The sequence below is a fragment of the Tupaia chinensis genome, unplaced genomic scaffold, assembly GCF_000334495.1.
Source record: "Tupaia chinensis unplaced genomic scaffold, TupChi_1.0 Scaffold145318_1, whole genome shotgun sequence".
Classification (NCBI taxonomy): domain Eukaryota; kingdom Metazoa; phylum Chordata; class Mammalia; order Scandentia; family Tupaiidae; genus Tupaia; species Tupaia belangeri.
In genome coordinates, this window is record NW_006205179.1 from 5,964 (window position 1) to 20,416 (window position 14,453).

General features: G+C 46.9%; 1 long non-coding RNA gene across 1 annotated transcript; it reads left to right on the forward strand.

The window, feature by feature from the left end:
* Nucleotides 1-743: 743 nt before the first annotated feature.
* Nucleotides 744-13,567, forward strand: LOC106733824 (uncharacterized). Its single transcript, XR_001369699.2, has 3 exons — nucleotides 744-798; nucleotides 7,235-7,254; nucleotides 12,644-13,567. It is a non-coding gene; the product is annotated as an uncharacterized LOC106733824 (long non-coding RNA).
* Nucleotides 13,568-14,453: the final 886 nt, after the last annotated feature.

The following is a 14,453-nucleotide window of genomic DNA, read 5'->3' on the forward strand; positions in this document are numbered from 1 at the left end:
GAGCAGCAGCCCCACCCTCCTGGGAGCCTGGCAGTGGGTGTGAAGGACACTGCTGCTAGGAAGGACACTTGGGGACGCAGCTTATCACCATCTGGACAGGACACAGTCCACGGCCTTTCCTGATAGGGCACCTGTCACATTTGGAGAAATTCCCAGATATTATTAAAAGCTACAGTTTGGTGGGACCAGCAGGTGGTGTTGTGGCTAAGGCACTAGACACTCCCACATGACCAACCATGGTTCAAGTCCTGGACCTGGTGGCTTGCTTTGTCACTTTCTCTCTCTGTCTCTCTCTGTCTTGCTCTGGTCAAATTAAGAAAAAAAAAATGAATGAATAAATAAAATAAATAATTTTTAAAAAGCTACAATTTGGTGATAACGAGGGATGTTTAAGAATGAAACTAGTTTGGGACCAGCAGTTGGTGTAATGGCTACGTCATTGCACTCCCATGTAATCGACCGTGGTTGAAGTCCCAGACCCGGTGGCTTAAACTCATGTCGGGCGCGTGTGCGTGCGTGCCCAAGACCCCGAGAGGAGAATGGAGGAGAAGGGATTGTGGCGTGGCCATCCCCCCTGGGGGGAGATTTCTCACTTTCTGTCTCTCTCTGTTTTTCTGACAAGGGCACGTGCCCTATAGCAAAAACCTCTCAAAAAAAAAATTAAAAATAAATAAAAAAGCACAAAAAAACCCATAAAAGATCATGGATTTTACATGTTAAGTATTTACCTCTCTCTCATTTTAGAAACTGTACCCCACCTCCGTAAACTGGTAAATAGTGGCATGGAAGATCCATTTGGTAAGTACTACCTGCATTTTTCTTACACTAAATTATATTTGTGTTTTCTCCTCACTTCCGTTAAAACTTTGAGAGTAAATTAAACTTGTTTCCTTTCAGTATGCCACTTTACAAGAGTAATTGTCAGACGTTTTGCAATCAGTATCCAGTTGTACTCATAGACATAACTACAGTGGCCAATGAGCTTTTATTGTATAGTTTTTCTCTGTTGATATTTACTGTATTGAAGTTAAACCTGAGAATTTTCTTTTTTTAATTAAAAAAATTTTTTTTGAAGTTTTTGCCATAGGGCTTATATACTTGCCAGAAAGAGATGGTGAGAAAGAAAATGAGGAAGCCCCCTCACCAGGGTGGATGGCCACACCACAATCCCTTCTCCATTCTCCCTGTGGGATTTTGAGCATGCCCACACGGGTGCCCAGCATGTTTTTTAAGCTGCCAGATCTGGAACTCGAAAACTGGTCAGCCGTGTGTGAATCCACTGCTTTTACTACATTATACCACCAGCTGATTCCAAACCTGAGGAATTTTTAACATTAGTTCATTTAAAATACCATCGGCAAACTTGGCACCACCAGCTGACTCCAAACCTGAGGAATTTTTAACATTAGTTCATTTAAAATACCGTCGGCAACCTTGGCACCACCAGCCGACTCCAAACCTGAGGAATTTTTAACATTAGTTCATTTAAAATACCGTCGGTAAACTTGGCACCAGCAGATGGCATAGCAGTTATGTCGCTGGGCTCCCACGCGGCTGACCACCATTCAAGTCCTAGACTCGGTGGCTTGAAAATCACACTGGGCTCATTGCGTGTGTGTGCCCAAGATCCCCGGAGGAGAGTGGAAGAGAAGGATGGAGGAGAGGGGATTGCGGCATGGCCATCCCCCCTGGGGGATGATTTCTCGCTTTCTGTCTCTTTGGCGAGCGCACATGTCCTATAGCAAAACCCTCTCCAAAAAAAAAAAAAAAAAAGGCTTAATTCATTTATTTTTTATTTTTTATTTTTGCAGTAGGGCACATGCATGTGCTGGAGACAGAGAGGGAAAGTGAGACATCAGCCCTCCAGGGGATGACCATGCCCAATCTGTTCTCCTCTTAGAGTTTGAGTACATGTGCACCAGTCTGGTGTGATTTTTTGAGCTGAGGGGTCTGGAACTCAAACTGCAGAGTCACCCATGAGGAGCCAGTACCTTAGCCACCCTGCTACACTGTCGTCAGTGGGCTTTATTTTTAATGATTGTGCACCTTGGTACAGTTCGATGTCACCGTCTTGATTTATGTTAGGGTGCCCACGTTTGCTGACTGTTGCTTTTGCGCCATCAGTGCACCAGTGAAAAGGCAAATAATTTCTTAGCATTCTTGTATGTTTCTTTTCTTAGTTTTTTAGTTTTTTCATCATAGGGTGCATGCCCTTGCCGTAGGGAAACAGGGAAAGTGAGAAATCACCCCCAGTGAGATGGCCATGCTGCCGTCTCTGTCCTCCACTGACTTTTCAGGATTCCGGGCATGCATGACACGTGCCCGGCATGATCTTTTTTTTTTTTTTTTTTTTTTTTAAGAATTATTTTTATTTAACTTTATTTTTTATTATTATTTTCCAGTTTGATCAGAGAGAGAGGGAAAGTGAGAAAGCAAGCCACCGGGTCTGGGACTTGAACCATGGTCAGCCATGTGGGAGTCCAGTGCCTTTAACTACCATGCTACCTGCTGCTTCCCTCCTTTCCCTCGGCATGGTCTTCATGCTGCTGGATCTGGGTCTTGAACTGTGGTTGGCTGTGTGGGAGTCCAGCATCTTAGCTACTATGCCACCTGCTGGCCCCCTTGTGTGTTTAGTTTTTCCTCCTGGACTCTTGGAAGGATTGCAGGGATACCCAGGGTCAGCAGACCTTACTCCCTGCATGCCTTGCAGCTCGCAGAGTCCCTTCCGTAGGAGTCATGGGCAAAGCCAGGACTTGGTCCTGGAAATCCTATTGGGCAGGACTTCTGAGTAGACTAGGTCTCAGGACCTGCAGAAATGCAGTGGCAGAGCAAGCAGCTCGGTGATTCCTTCTGAGCGTCCAGGAGTGGGTTAAAGAACATTTCCATGGGGGCGAAGTGAGCTCCTAGACAGCCAGGTGTTTTGAGAGAAGGACTCATATTTAGTCAGATGAGCGGCCCACACACCTGGGCACCGCTTTGAGGAGGATGGGCCTGGCCGTGGTGGCTCAAGGCGTGGGGTGCTGGCAGTGCTGGCAGCAGCGTGGGAGATGAAGAGTTTGGGTCCTGCTGGACTTGAGCATGGCTGACTGGAAGACTGGAGCTGATCACCGTGATGGGATCCTATGAGGGTTGGCTCTTGTGTGAAGAAACGAAAATAAATGAAATTTTTTTAATGAGATTTTTGCTATAGGGTGCATGCACTCACTGGAAAAACAGAAAGTGAGAAATCACCCCCCAGGAGGGATGGCCACGCTGCAATCCTTTCTCCTCCGTTCTCCTCTTGGGATCTTGGGCACACATGCACATGCACCTGGCATGAATTTTAAGCCACTGGGACCAGGACTCAAACCATGGTCCACTACGTGGGAATCCAGCGACGTAACCATTAATGTCATCTGCTGATCCTCCCATAAACGAACTTTTAAAAAAGGGGAATAGGGCTGGCTCTGTGGTCCGATAGTTAGGGCAGCCTGATCTCACATGGCTGACCATGGGGTTTACATCCCAGACCTGGCAGCCTGAGAAATATCCTGGGTACACATGCCAAAAATCCCAAGAGGAGGGATGGAGAAGGGATTATGGCATGACTTACCACGGGTAGTGCTTTTCCTGTGATGAGTGTACGCTCCCTCTACCCAAAAAAGAAAAAGGTCAAGGGAAAAGGGGGTGAATGGTAGCAGAGAGCTTGGTGATAGCAGCATTTGCTATATCTCTTGGGTCACATTATTCCTGTCTGGATGGGTGATCTCGGTGAGTGTCACGTGGCTGTCATCATGGGATATCTCTTCTTCATTCTCTTGGCAATTTGGCTTCTGTCCTGCCTTGGCTCTTCCATTTCCTCAGTCTGGTCTCTTCCTCTTTCTTGGTTGCTTGGTTGCTTCCTGGTGTTGGAACTGCTAAGGTATTCTCTAACCTGCCTGTTTTTCCTTTAGCCCCACCTGCTAGAAGATTTATTCACTTCTGTCTTCTGCTGCGACTAGGTTTTGTACACTGTTAGGTGGTTTTTTTTTTTCTGAAGAGAGATTTTTGCTATAGGGCACATGTACTTGCCAGAGGGACAGAGAGAGACACAGACAGAAAGCGAGAAATCACCCTTCAGGGAAAATGGACACACTGCAATCCCTTCTTTTCCATTCTTATTTCAGGATTTTAATAAGGTCCAGGGACCAACAGTTGGCATTTCAGGATTTTGGACACACATGCATGCACACCAAGTGTGAGTTTCAGGCTTCTGGGTCCAAAACTCAAATCGCAGTCGACCATGTGGGAGTCCGGCGACGGAACCATTGTGCTATCTGCTGCTCCACCACTGTTAGTGTTTAGTTTCCAGGAGTCTTTACTTCCTTGAGTGCTTCTTTCGATAATAACCTTTTTTTTAAAAAAAAGAAAGACAGTTTTTTTTTTTTTTTTTTTTTTTTTTTTAAAAAATTTCTCATTTTTTTTGCGCTCGCCAGACAGACAGAGAGAGACATATTATTTACTCATTCATTTATTTTAATTTGACCAGATTGAGAGAGGAAGTGAGAAAGGCATCAGGTCCGGGACTTGAACCATGGTCGACCACACGGGAGTGTCCAGCGTCTTAACCACCACGCCACCTGCTGGTCCCCCGTAATAACCTTTCAGTGTGCTGTGATTTGAATGTGTATCCCCAAAATTCATGGACTGAAATCTGGTGAGCCCTGTAACAGTGCTAAGATGGCAGAAACTTAATCTGGTTATGGTGTTGGGAGGTGTGGCCTTTGGGAGTGACCAAGCATCAGCGTAAAGCCCCCACAGGGGAGTCCTGCTGCTTTGTAAGGAGAGGGAATGAGGGTGGACATGCATGCTTTTCTCCATCTCTTTCCCATCAATATTTGAGGCCCTGGGTGGTGTTCTCCACCAGTGAGCAGAGCCTTGCCAACTGTGGCTGCTTGACCTTGAACTTCCAAAACTGTGAGCTACATAAGCCTCTATTACAAGTTACCAAGTCCCAGGTATCCCGCCGTCAGCGGTAGAATGGACCAGAACACTTCCACAGGTGTTCTCTGCCCTGCACAGGCTCTTTCCTTCAGGTCATTTTTCTCTGTTTATTTTGGTGTCTTTTATGTTAGGGCTTTTCTCTGATGTGGTAATTCTTCAGCCATCTGCTCTCTACTCAGAGTGGGAGATGAGAGCCAGCACTGTGGCATGACGCGCAGCTCCGGGGAGCCAGAGCCCACGTGGTAACTATGGTGCATGTCGCCAGGCCAGTTGGTGTCAAGATGCAGGATCTGATGGGGAGGGCAGTAGGTGGCATGGTGGTTAAGATGCTGGAATTCCTACATGACTGACTGCAGTTTGAGTCCCTGACCTGACAGCTTGTGCATGCACGTGCCCTCTCTCTCTCTCTCTCTCTCTCTCTCAGTCTTTCTCTGGCAAGACTCATGTGAAAAAATAAATAAATTAATTAAATAAATATTTATTTAAAAAAAAAAAAAGATCTGATGGGTTGGAATACTGGAGGAAGGGACCATGCACAACCAGACCTTGTGAAAGATGCTTTTCTCTCTGTCTCTCTCATTTGAGCACACCCCCCTTTATCATGAATAAATTAAAGCAAAACAAAACAGAAGTGTGAGGGGCTAGAGAGCTTAGTAGAAGCTTTAACTTCCTCACCGTAGGGTGCATTTCTTGGCTTTTTGTGTGGACAAAGTTTCCAGGTCAGCGTCAGGCCCCAAGGCAGAGCCTTCCCATCTCCCGTCCCTCTGTCAGGGTGAGGAGGTCGCAAGGAGTTGCTATGTTGAGCATGGGTTATTCGTGTACTCATTCTCTTCCCTCCTGTTTCCAGCACTGTGTCCCTTCTGTCAACTGTGTGGAGATGGTTTGTCTGGGATTGTGCCAGACACTCAAGGCCAAAGAGTGAGACAGGGATGGAGGGATCAGCTGGCCTCCACCCTGGTTCTCCTCCTTTTAGGTCCCCTCTCTTCCATTTCACCTCCCGAGAGCAGGGTGGACTCCTTTGCAGCTCTGGTTTGTCAGCCTGCATTGCTGCACTTTGTCAGTTAAGAGGAAGAAGTACCGACTGTGCTATCCTGGGAGGAGGGAGGAGGGAGGGGCAGGAGAGGACATGCGTGCAGTCCACACCTCCTTTAAGGATGACTGAGCCCTGGCTCGGCCTCCTTCCTTTGCCTGGACTCGATCAGCAGAGCGTGTTTTTTTGAGTGGGGGCGCTGTGGGTTTAGAAATAAACATAAAAATAAACACAGACAGACATAAAAGTATAGAAAAGCGAGAATCCAGTGGGCCCCACTTCTCTGATGGAGATAGCTGCGACCCCAAACTGGTCCCAGGTTTATTATTTTAAAGGGCAGAAAATGATGGAAGAGGAAACAATGAAAGCCAGTTGTTTTCCGATGTTAATCAGCTGTGGATACAAGGACAGCTGCCACCCCACCGCACCGCACCACACGACACCTGTACTGATCTTTTGCGGCCAATTCTGATAAACACATGCGGCTTCCTCAGACAGGTACTGCTCTGCAGTTTCAGGCAGCTAGTATATTCATATGTAAATTGCTTTCATGGCTGTGCAAATGACAGCTCAGAGAACCGCATTTCTGCCAATATCTAAATGTCACCGCGTTTGCTCAGATTGGCCACTCTCAACATTCCTCCCTTACCGTCTGCATCTGCATATGGGCAGAGAGGCACTGGGACCCTGGGGTACTCCTTGTAAAAAGTGCTGATGGCGGTGCAGTGGTGACACAAAAAGGCCTCTCAGTGCACCCAGTGATGTGCCCAGGCTGGCTGAGGCTGGAGGTGAAGCAAGTCGTGAGGACCCTGTTGGGGGTGCTCGTCTCTCTCTCTCTCTCTTATGGAAGAAATACTTGAAGTATTTTTTAATTGCTTAATAGTGACTTTTCATAAAGATTATTGGATGGGTGGGAAGATTGATCTATTAATTGCCTTCGCATACTTTTTAAAATCATCTAGCTACTTCATTAATTTCTGTATACCCCCCACAAATGTAAGCACAATTTGTTGAAAATATTTTGGGGGACCGGCTGGTGATGTGGTGCACACACGCATGCATCCCACGTGGCTGGCTGTGGTTGAGGTCCTAGGTCCTGTGGCTTGAAAACACCGGACGTGTGTGTGTGTGTGTGCCAGAAGTCCTGGAAGGAGGGTGAAATGGAGGAGGGATGCAGCGTGGCCTCCCTCGTGGAGGTGATACTATCTCACTTTCCTCTCTCTCTTTCTCTGTCTCTCTCAGGTGAGCGCACGTGTCCTCTGGTAAGTTAAAAAAGAAGAAAATATTTTTAGATGTATGTTTGATGCAATAACTATTTAATGAGTACAGGTTATTAGTGGCAACTCTGAACTTAAAGTTGCAGATGCTTTGTTCAAATGCATGGTATCCTGGGAACAGATTTATAAGGTAACATCTTTTTTGAGGGGGGGGGAAGTTTTTGCTATAAGGTGCATGCGCTTGCCAGAAAGACAGACAGAAAGCGAGAAATCACCCTCTGGGGGATGGCCACGCTGCAATCCCTTCTCCTCTATTCTCCTCTCGGGATCTTGGGCACGCACGCACACGCGCCCGGCGTGAGTTTAAGCCGCCGGGTCCGGGACGCGAACCACAGTCGACTACGTGGGAGTCCAGCGACATAGCCATTATGCCAACTGCTGGTCCCGGTAACATCGTTTAATTACAATTTGTGTCATATAGGAAATATCAAGGGCTTCAAAAAGTTCATGGAAAAATACATACAAAATATAGATCTGTTGGGGCCAGCAGACGGCATAGTGGGTTACATTGCTGGACTTCTACGTGGCCAACTACGGTGTTTTTTTGTTTTTTTGTTTTTTTTTTTTTTGGAGAGGTTTTTGCTATAGGGCGCGTGCGCTCGCCAGACAGATAGAGAGAGACAGAGAGATAGAAAGCAGGAAATCACCCCCCAGGGGGGATGGTCATGCCGCGATCCCTTCTCCTCCATTCTCCTCTCGGGATCTTGGGCACGCACGCACACGCGCCCGGCGTGAGTTTAAGCCGCCGGGTCCGGGACGCGAACCACAGTCGACTACGTGGGAGTCCAGCGACATAGCCATTACGCTAACTGCTGGTCCCTACGTGGCCAACTACGGTTTGAGTCTCAGATCCAATCACTTGAAACTCATGCCAGGCATGTGTGCATGTGTGTCCAAGACCCTGGGAGGAGAATGAAGAAGGGATTGCAGCATGACCATCATCCCAGGGGAGTGATTTCTCACATTCTCTCTTACTCTCTCTCCCTCTCCAGCAAGCACACACGCCCTAAGGCAAATACCTGTACCTCCCCCCAAAAAACCAAAAAAACAGGTCTATTTTGGTGCAATAAATTTTTTAAATCTAGCAATTTTTTTTTTTTTTGAGAGGTTTTTGCTATAGGGCGCGTGTGCTCACCAGACAGAGAGAGAGAGACAGAGACAGAAAGCAAGAAATCACCCCCCAGCGGGGATGGTCACGCTGCAATCCCTTCTCCTTCATTCTCCTCTCGGGATCTTGGGCACACACGCACATGTGCCCAGTGTGAGATTAAGCCACCGGGTCCGGTACTCGAACCGCGTTTGACTACATAGGAGTCCAATGACTTAGCCATTATGCTAACTGCTAGTCCCTAGATCTAGCAATTTTTCATAATACACATTTTCCATGAACTTTTTAAAGACTCCACATATGAAAAGCTGTGTGTGTTATGGTAGAAATATAATTTATTATTTAATAAAGTAAATGTTTTTCCTATTCTGCATCTGAATTTATAAATAATTATTGTGTTGGGAACCAGCAGTTAGCGTAATGGCTATGTCGCTGGACTCCCCACGTAGTCGACCACGGTTTGCGTCCCAGACCCGGTGGCTTAAATCTCATGCCAGGTGCATGTGCGTGCGTGCCCAAGATCCCAAGAGGAGAATGGAGGAGAAAGGATTGCGGTGTGGCCATCCCCCCTAGGGGATGATTTCTCGCCTTCTGTCTCTATGTCTCTCTCTGTCTGTCTGGCGAGAGCACGTGCCCTATAGCGAAAATCTCTCCAAAAAAAAAATAATAATTATTGTGTTATAAAGGACTTTTTTTGCCTTAGGACATGTGCTCTCCCCAAAGGAGGGAGAGACAGAGACAGAGAGACAGAAAGCAAGAATTCACTTCCCCCCACACCACAATCCCTTCTCCATTCTCTTCTTGGGATCTTGGGCATGCACATTCATGTGTCTGCTGTGGGAGTTTCAAGCCGTCAGGTCCAAGGCTCACACTGCAGTAGACCATGTGGGGGTCTAGCACCGTAACTACAATGTCTTCTCTGGTCTCACGAATAACTTATTTTTTGAGAGGTTTTTGCTATAGGGCACGTGCTCACCAGAAAGACAGAGACAGAAAGTGAGAAATCACCCCCCCAGTGGGAATGGCCACACCACAATCCCTTCTCCTCCATTCTCCTTTTGGGATCTTGGGCACGCACGCACACGCGCCCTGCATGAGTTTAAGCCACCAGGTCTGGGACTTGAACCGCGGCTGACTACATGGGAGTCCAGCAACATAGCCATTATGCTAACTGCTGGTCCCAACACCTGGTATATTTTTCAAGCCACCAGGTGTGGGACTCAAACCTTGCAGTCAGCCATAAGGGATCCATCGCCTTCACCATGACACCACGGGCTGGCCCTGTGTATTTCCGCTAATGGTTTTAGTTTTCCTACATAAAACAAAAGGATCAGTCTTCAGGGAAGTGGAATGCCAGGCTCATGTGACAGTGACCACTGAGTTCTCTGCTTAGTGAGACCTGGTCAGCGTGTCCCGCCCTGAACGGGACACACACGTGATGCAAACGTCATCTCTACACTGTGGCTTGTCTTCTTTTCTTCTAGCAGGAGGTTTTTATTTAATGAAATCCAGTTCAATCAGTTTTTTTCCCTCATTGTTCATTCATTCTGTATTCTCCTAAGACATCACTGCTTACCCCCATGTCACACAGATTTCCTGCTCTTTTTTTCTTCAAGATATTTATAGCTTTAGGATTAACATTTAGGTCAACAATTCTTTTTCAGTTAATTGTTGCATATGGTGTAAGGTTAAAATACTCCCCTTTTTCCACTGCAGTACTTTAATATTCTTACTGAATTACTGTGAAGTGGGTAATTGTCCAGGTAGATAGACTTTACCTAGTAATTTAAGCGATTTACAGAATTACACGTAGCCTAGTGTTGATGTGTCTAGGCCCAGTAGGTTTATGGGTCATGTCGTGGATGTTGAGGAGCAGAGAATTACGGTGCTGAGGCAACTGTAGGGGAGGGTGGAAGGGTGGAGAGCACAGTGTTCACTTTATTTATTTCACGTATTTTTAAAGAACTATTGTTTATTTAAATTCATTTAATCAATTAGCTAATTAGTTGATTGATTAAATTTGGCCTGAGAGGGACACAGCGAGAGAGACGGAGGGGAAAACTCAGAATGCAGGCCGTCAGGTCTGGGACTTGAACCGCAGCCGCCCTATGGGAGTCCAGCGCCTTAACCACCACAGCACGTGCTGGTGCCATAGCTGTTCGCTTTATAAAGTGAGCAAAACCTCGATACCTAAAAGCTGAGAGAGAGTATAAATATCTGTCCTCTCCTATTTCATGAATACACTCTAAGTCTATCAGCTTTGCAGATGAAGTCTAACAAGTCACTGTTAAATTTTTTTATGATTATAAACACAGCAGCTCCTCCACAGAACTTAGAGGGGAACTGTAAAGCCCTCGTTAGGCCTGGCCCAGGCTCTGCAGGCCAAGGACACTACCATGCAGCACTGGAGCCACCGGGTTGGCCCAGGTCCAGGTCCTGGGCTGCCCTTACCCTCGGGCGACAGGCTAGCCAGGGAAGTGCAGCGGGGCAAGACCCTGCCACTAACATAAACAGCTAAATAAGCTTGAACAGCAGGACACACTTCATTTGCCTACATGTTGCAACTGCTGGTAGCACTTAGATGTAGCTACTAGGATTTTTTCTAGGACACCCACCTGTGTATGTGTGGGCGTGTGTCTGTTTCATTGTCACAGGGCACATGTGCTCCCCGCAGTGGGGCATGGTCATGCCACAGTCCCTCTCCACTTTCCCATCCTGTTGGGATCTGGGGCGCGCATACACATGTGCCTGACTTCGTTGTTGTTAATTTGCTCTGTGGCACATGCACTTGCCAGAAAGGAATAGAAAGAGAAGGAAAGCGAGAAAGCACTCCCCAGAAAAGTAAAGCTCAGTAGTCACTGGCTACATACAAAATAAATGTGCACAACTGAATGTTAAGGTGTATGTCGCTAAGGCACTGGGTCACACATGGCTGCCTCCATGGTTTGAGTCCCAGACCTGGTGGCTTGGAAATGTGCTGGGTGCCTGTGTGTGTCCCAAATCCTTAGAGGAGAATGGAGGGTAGAGGACCGGCATGCGGCCATCCCCCCAGGAGGTGATTTCCCACTTTCTCCCTCTCTCTGGTGAGACTTTTGTGCACTAAGGGAAAAATCTGAAGAGAAAAAAGTATTTGCATAGGGCCTGGTGGTTAACGTGTCCTCCATGGCCAACTGCATGGTTCAAGTCCCATATCCAGCAGCTTGAAAGACATGCCAGGTGTGTACGCGGGGCCCAAACTCCCAAGGGGATGCGAGCAGGTCGCGTGGTAGTTAGGGCGCTGGACTCCCGCGTGGCTGACCGCAGTTTGAGGCAGACCTGGCAACTTCTTTCTCACTTTCTCTCTCATTGTCACTCTGATGAGCGATGTGTGGGATAGCAAAATTTAAAAAATAATAATTATTTAATTAAAAATTATTTTTTATAAAAAATATTTTATTTAACTCTATTGATTTAATTTGACCAGAAAGCGAGAAAGCAAGCTGCCAGGTCTTGGACTCAAACTGTTGTCGGCTATGTGGGAGTCTAGCACCCTTAACCACTATGCCACCTGCAGGACCACATTAAAGATTTCTTCTTTTTTTTTTTGAGAGATTTTTGCTATAGGGTGCGTATGTGCGCCAGGAAGACAGAGAGAGACAGAGAGACAGAAAGTGAGAAATCACCCCCCAGGGGGGATGGCCATGCCACAATCCCTTCTCCTCCGTTCTCCTCTTGGGATCTTGGGCACGCACGCACACATACCCTGTATGAGTTTAAGCCTCTGGGTCTGGGACTCGAACAGCTGTCGACTATGTGGGAGTCCAGCGACATAGTCATTACGCCATCTGCTGGTCCCAAGAATTCTTTAAAAAAAATTCCCATGGGGAAGAGAAATGGAGGAGAAGGGGAATGAGGACTGCTGCCTGACCACATGCCTGGGGGTGATTTCTCCCTCTCTGTCTCTCTGGCGAGCCCGTGCACTCTGGCAAGGTAAAATGAGTATACACACGTATGTTGGCTACCCTCAGAGCACAGGGACTGAGCACTGGGGAGAGGGAACTTGATCCCACATGGTGGCCCCCGGGGCTTGAAAAACATGCTGGGTGGGGCCGGCCGGTGGCATGGTGGTTGGGTGCTGGATTCCCATGTGGCTGACTGTGGTTTGAGTCTGATCTGGCAGCTTGCTTTCTCACTTTCCCTCTCTCTCTCTGTCTGTCCCTGGTCAAAATAAAAAATAATGATAATGAGTAAAGTCAAATAATTTTTTTTCCGTTAAATCGATTACAGAAAACTTTTCCAAGTTGCTTTTTATACAATGACAACTTTTAAAAGTTCACCAATGTTAAATGGACAATCAACTAGATAGAAATGGCTTTACAAGAAGAGGAAAAGCCCAAAATGCTGCTTCTGTAGAGAACCCACAGTTCAGTTTTATTCAGAACAAAGAAACAAACTTTCAAGCGTACTGGAAGAAACTCAGCCCCAGGTTTGTGATCTGGACTCAAACCACACATGCAGTAAGGATGTTCTTCCGCTACACTGTCCATGTGCTGCTGCGTGGTCTGCTGTGTGTCTACCACGGACCGTCAGAGCAGCCTGCAACAGTCCTCAGTGGTACCGCGTCAGGCACAACCGTTCGCTTCTCTGTGTCCCTGTCCCTCTTCAGTAAGGTCATGTCTGTTACTGAAAGTCTGGCGAATCTCCTTCGGAGTTGTTCCTGTGATCGTATTGGCAAGAGTCTTGCAGGTAACATCAGCAAACCTTTGATGTCTAAGTAGTTTGCAGCCAGGAGAAGTCAAAAAGTGTTCCTTGGTCAACCTTCAGAAGTCCTCGGTCCCAAACAGGAACTTCTCTGTTCTCATCATCTTCAGGAGGAGGAGGGTCATCCTGGTCATCCTTGAGGTGGGTCCACCACTGAGTGGCCTTTTTAATATTGCTACATTAACATTCGGTAGAGGAACTGGGTCACCGTCTCCTTCATCCATTCCCAAGTCTTCCTACATGGTCTCGATAGTCAGGCTGCTTGGCAGTTCCCTCATCAACTTCAGGTATCTCTCCATCAGAACTCGGCACCTTAATTGAAGGCATGGTGCCCAGTCTCAGGGAGACGGCTGGCTGGGGGCTGACAGGAGTGGAGCGGCGTTGGCAGACAAGAGAAAGGAGAACAGGACTGCTCCCTAAACTCAAATAATTCTTTAAAAGAAAAGAAAAACATACTGGGCAACACATGCTGAGAATCCTGGCAGGACGGAGAATTAGAGGAAAAAAGGATTGCAACATGGCGGCCCCACTGGGAGGGTTCTCTCTCTCTGTCTAACTCTCTCTGCCTTACAGGAGAGTGCATAAAATGCACGTACAGTGATATACAGGATAGCTGTCATATGCACATGGCTATGACATCATACATACTCGCTGTTGGAAAAGTCATGACACGGTTTTTGACAGAAAAATACTCCTTGACTTTTCTGCCAACTCAGCCGAAGTAAGGGGGTTTATTTAGGGCCATTTAAAATAAAAACTAAAGGGACCAGCAGTTGGCGTAATGGCTGTGTCACTGGACTCCCACATTGTCGACCGCGGTTCGTGTCCCGGACCCGGTGGCTTGAACTCATGCCAGGTGCGTGTGCGTGCGCGCCCAGGATCCCAAGAGGAGAATGGAGGAGAAAGAGATTGCAGTGTGGCCATCCCCCCGGAAGTTGATTTCTCGCTTTCTGTCTCTCTGTCTCTCTTTGTCTGTCTGGCGAGTGCATGCGCCCCTATAGCAAAAAAAAAAAAAAAAAAAAAAAAACCCTCTCAAAGACAAAACAAAACAAAAACAAAAATAAAATAAAAACTAAAGTCAGGGACCAGCAGATGGTGTGATGGTTATATCATTGTACTCCCCCACAGTCAACCGTAGTTCGAGTCCTGGACCTGGCGACTTAAAACTCATGCCAGGGGTGTGTGCATGCGTGCCCAAGGTCCTGAAATCTTGAGGAGAAGGTGATTTCTTGCTTTCTGTCTCTCTCTCTTACAAGTGCACATACCCTATACCAAAAATCTCTAAATAAATTAATAATAAAATATCTAGGAGTGTTTTTTATTCTTTTTTTTTTTT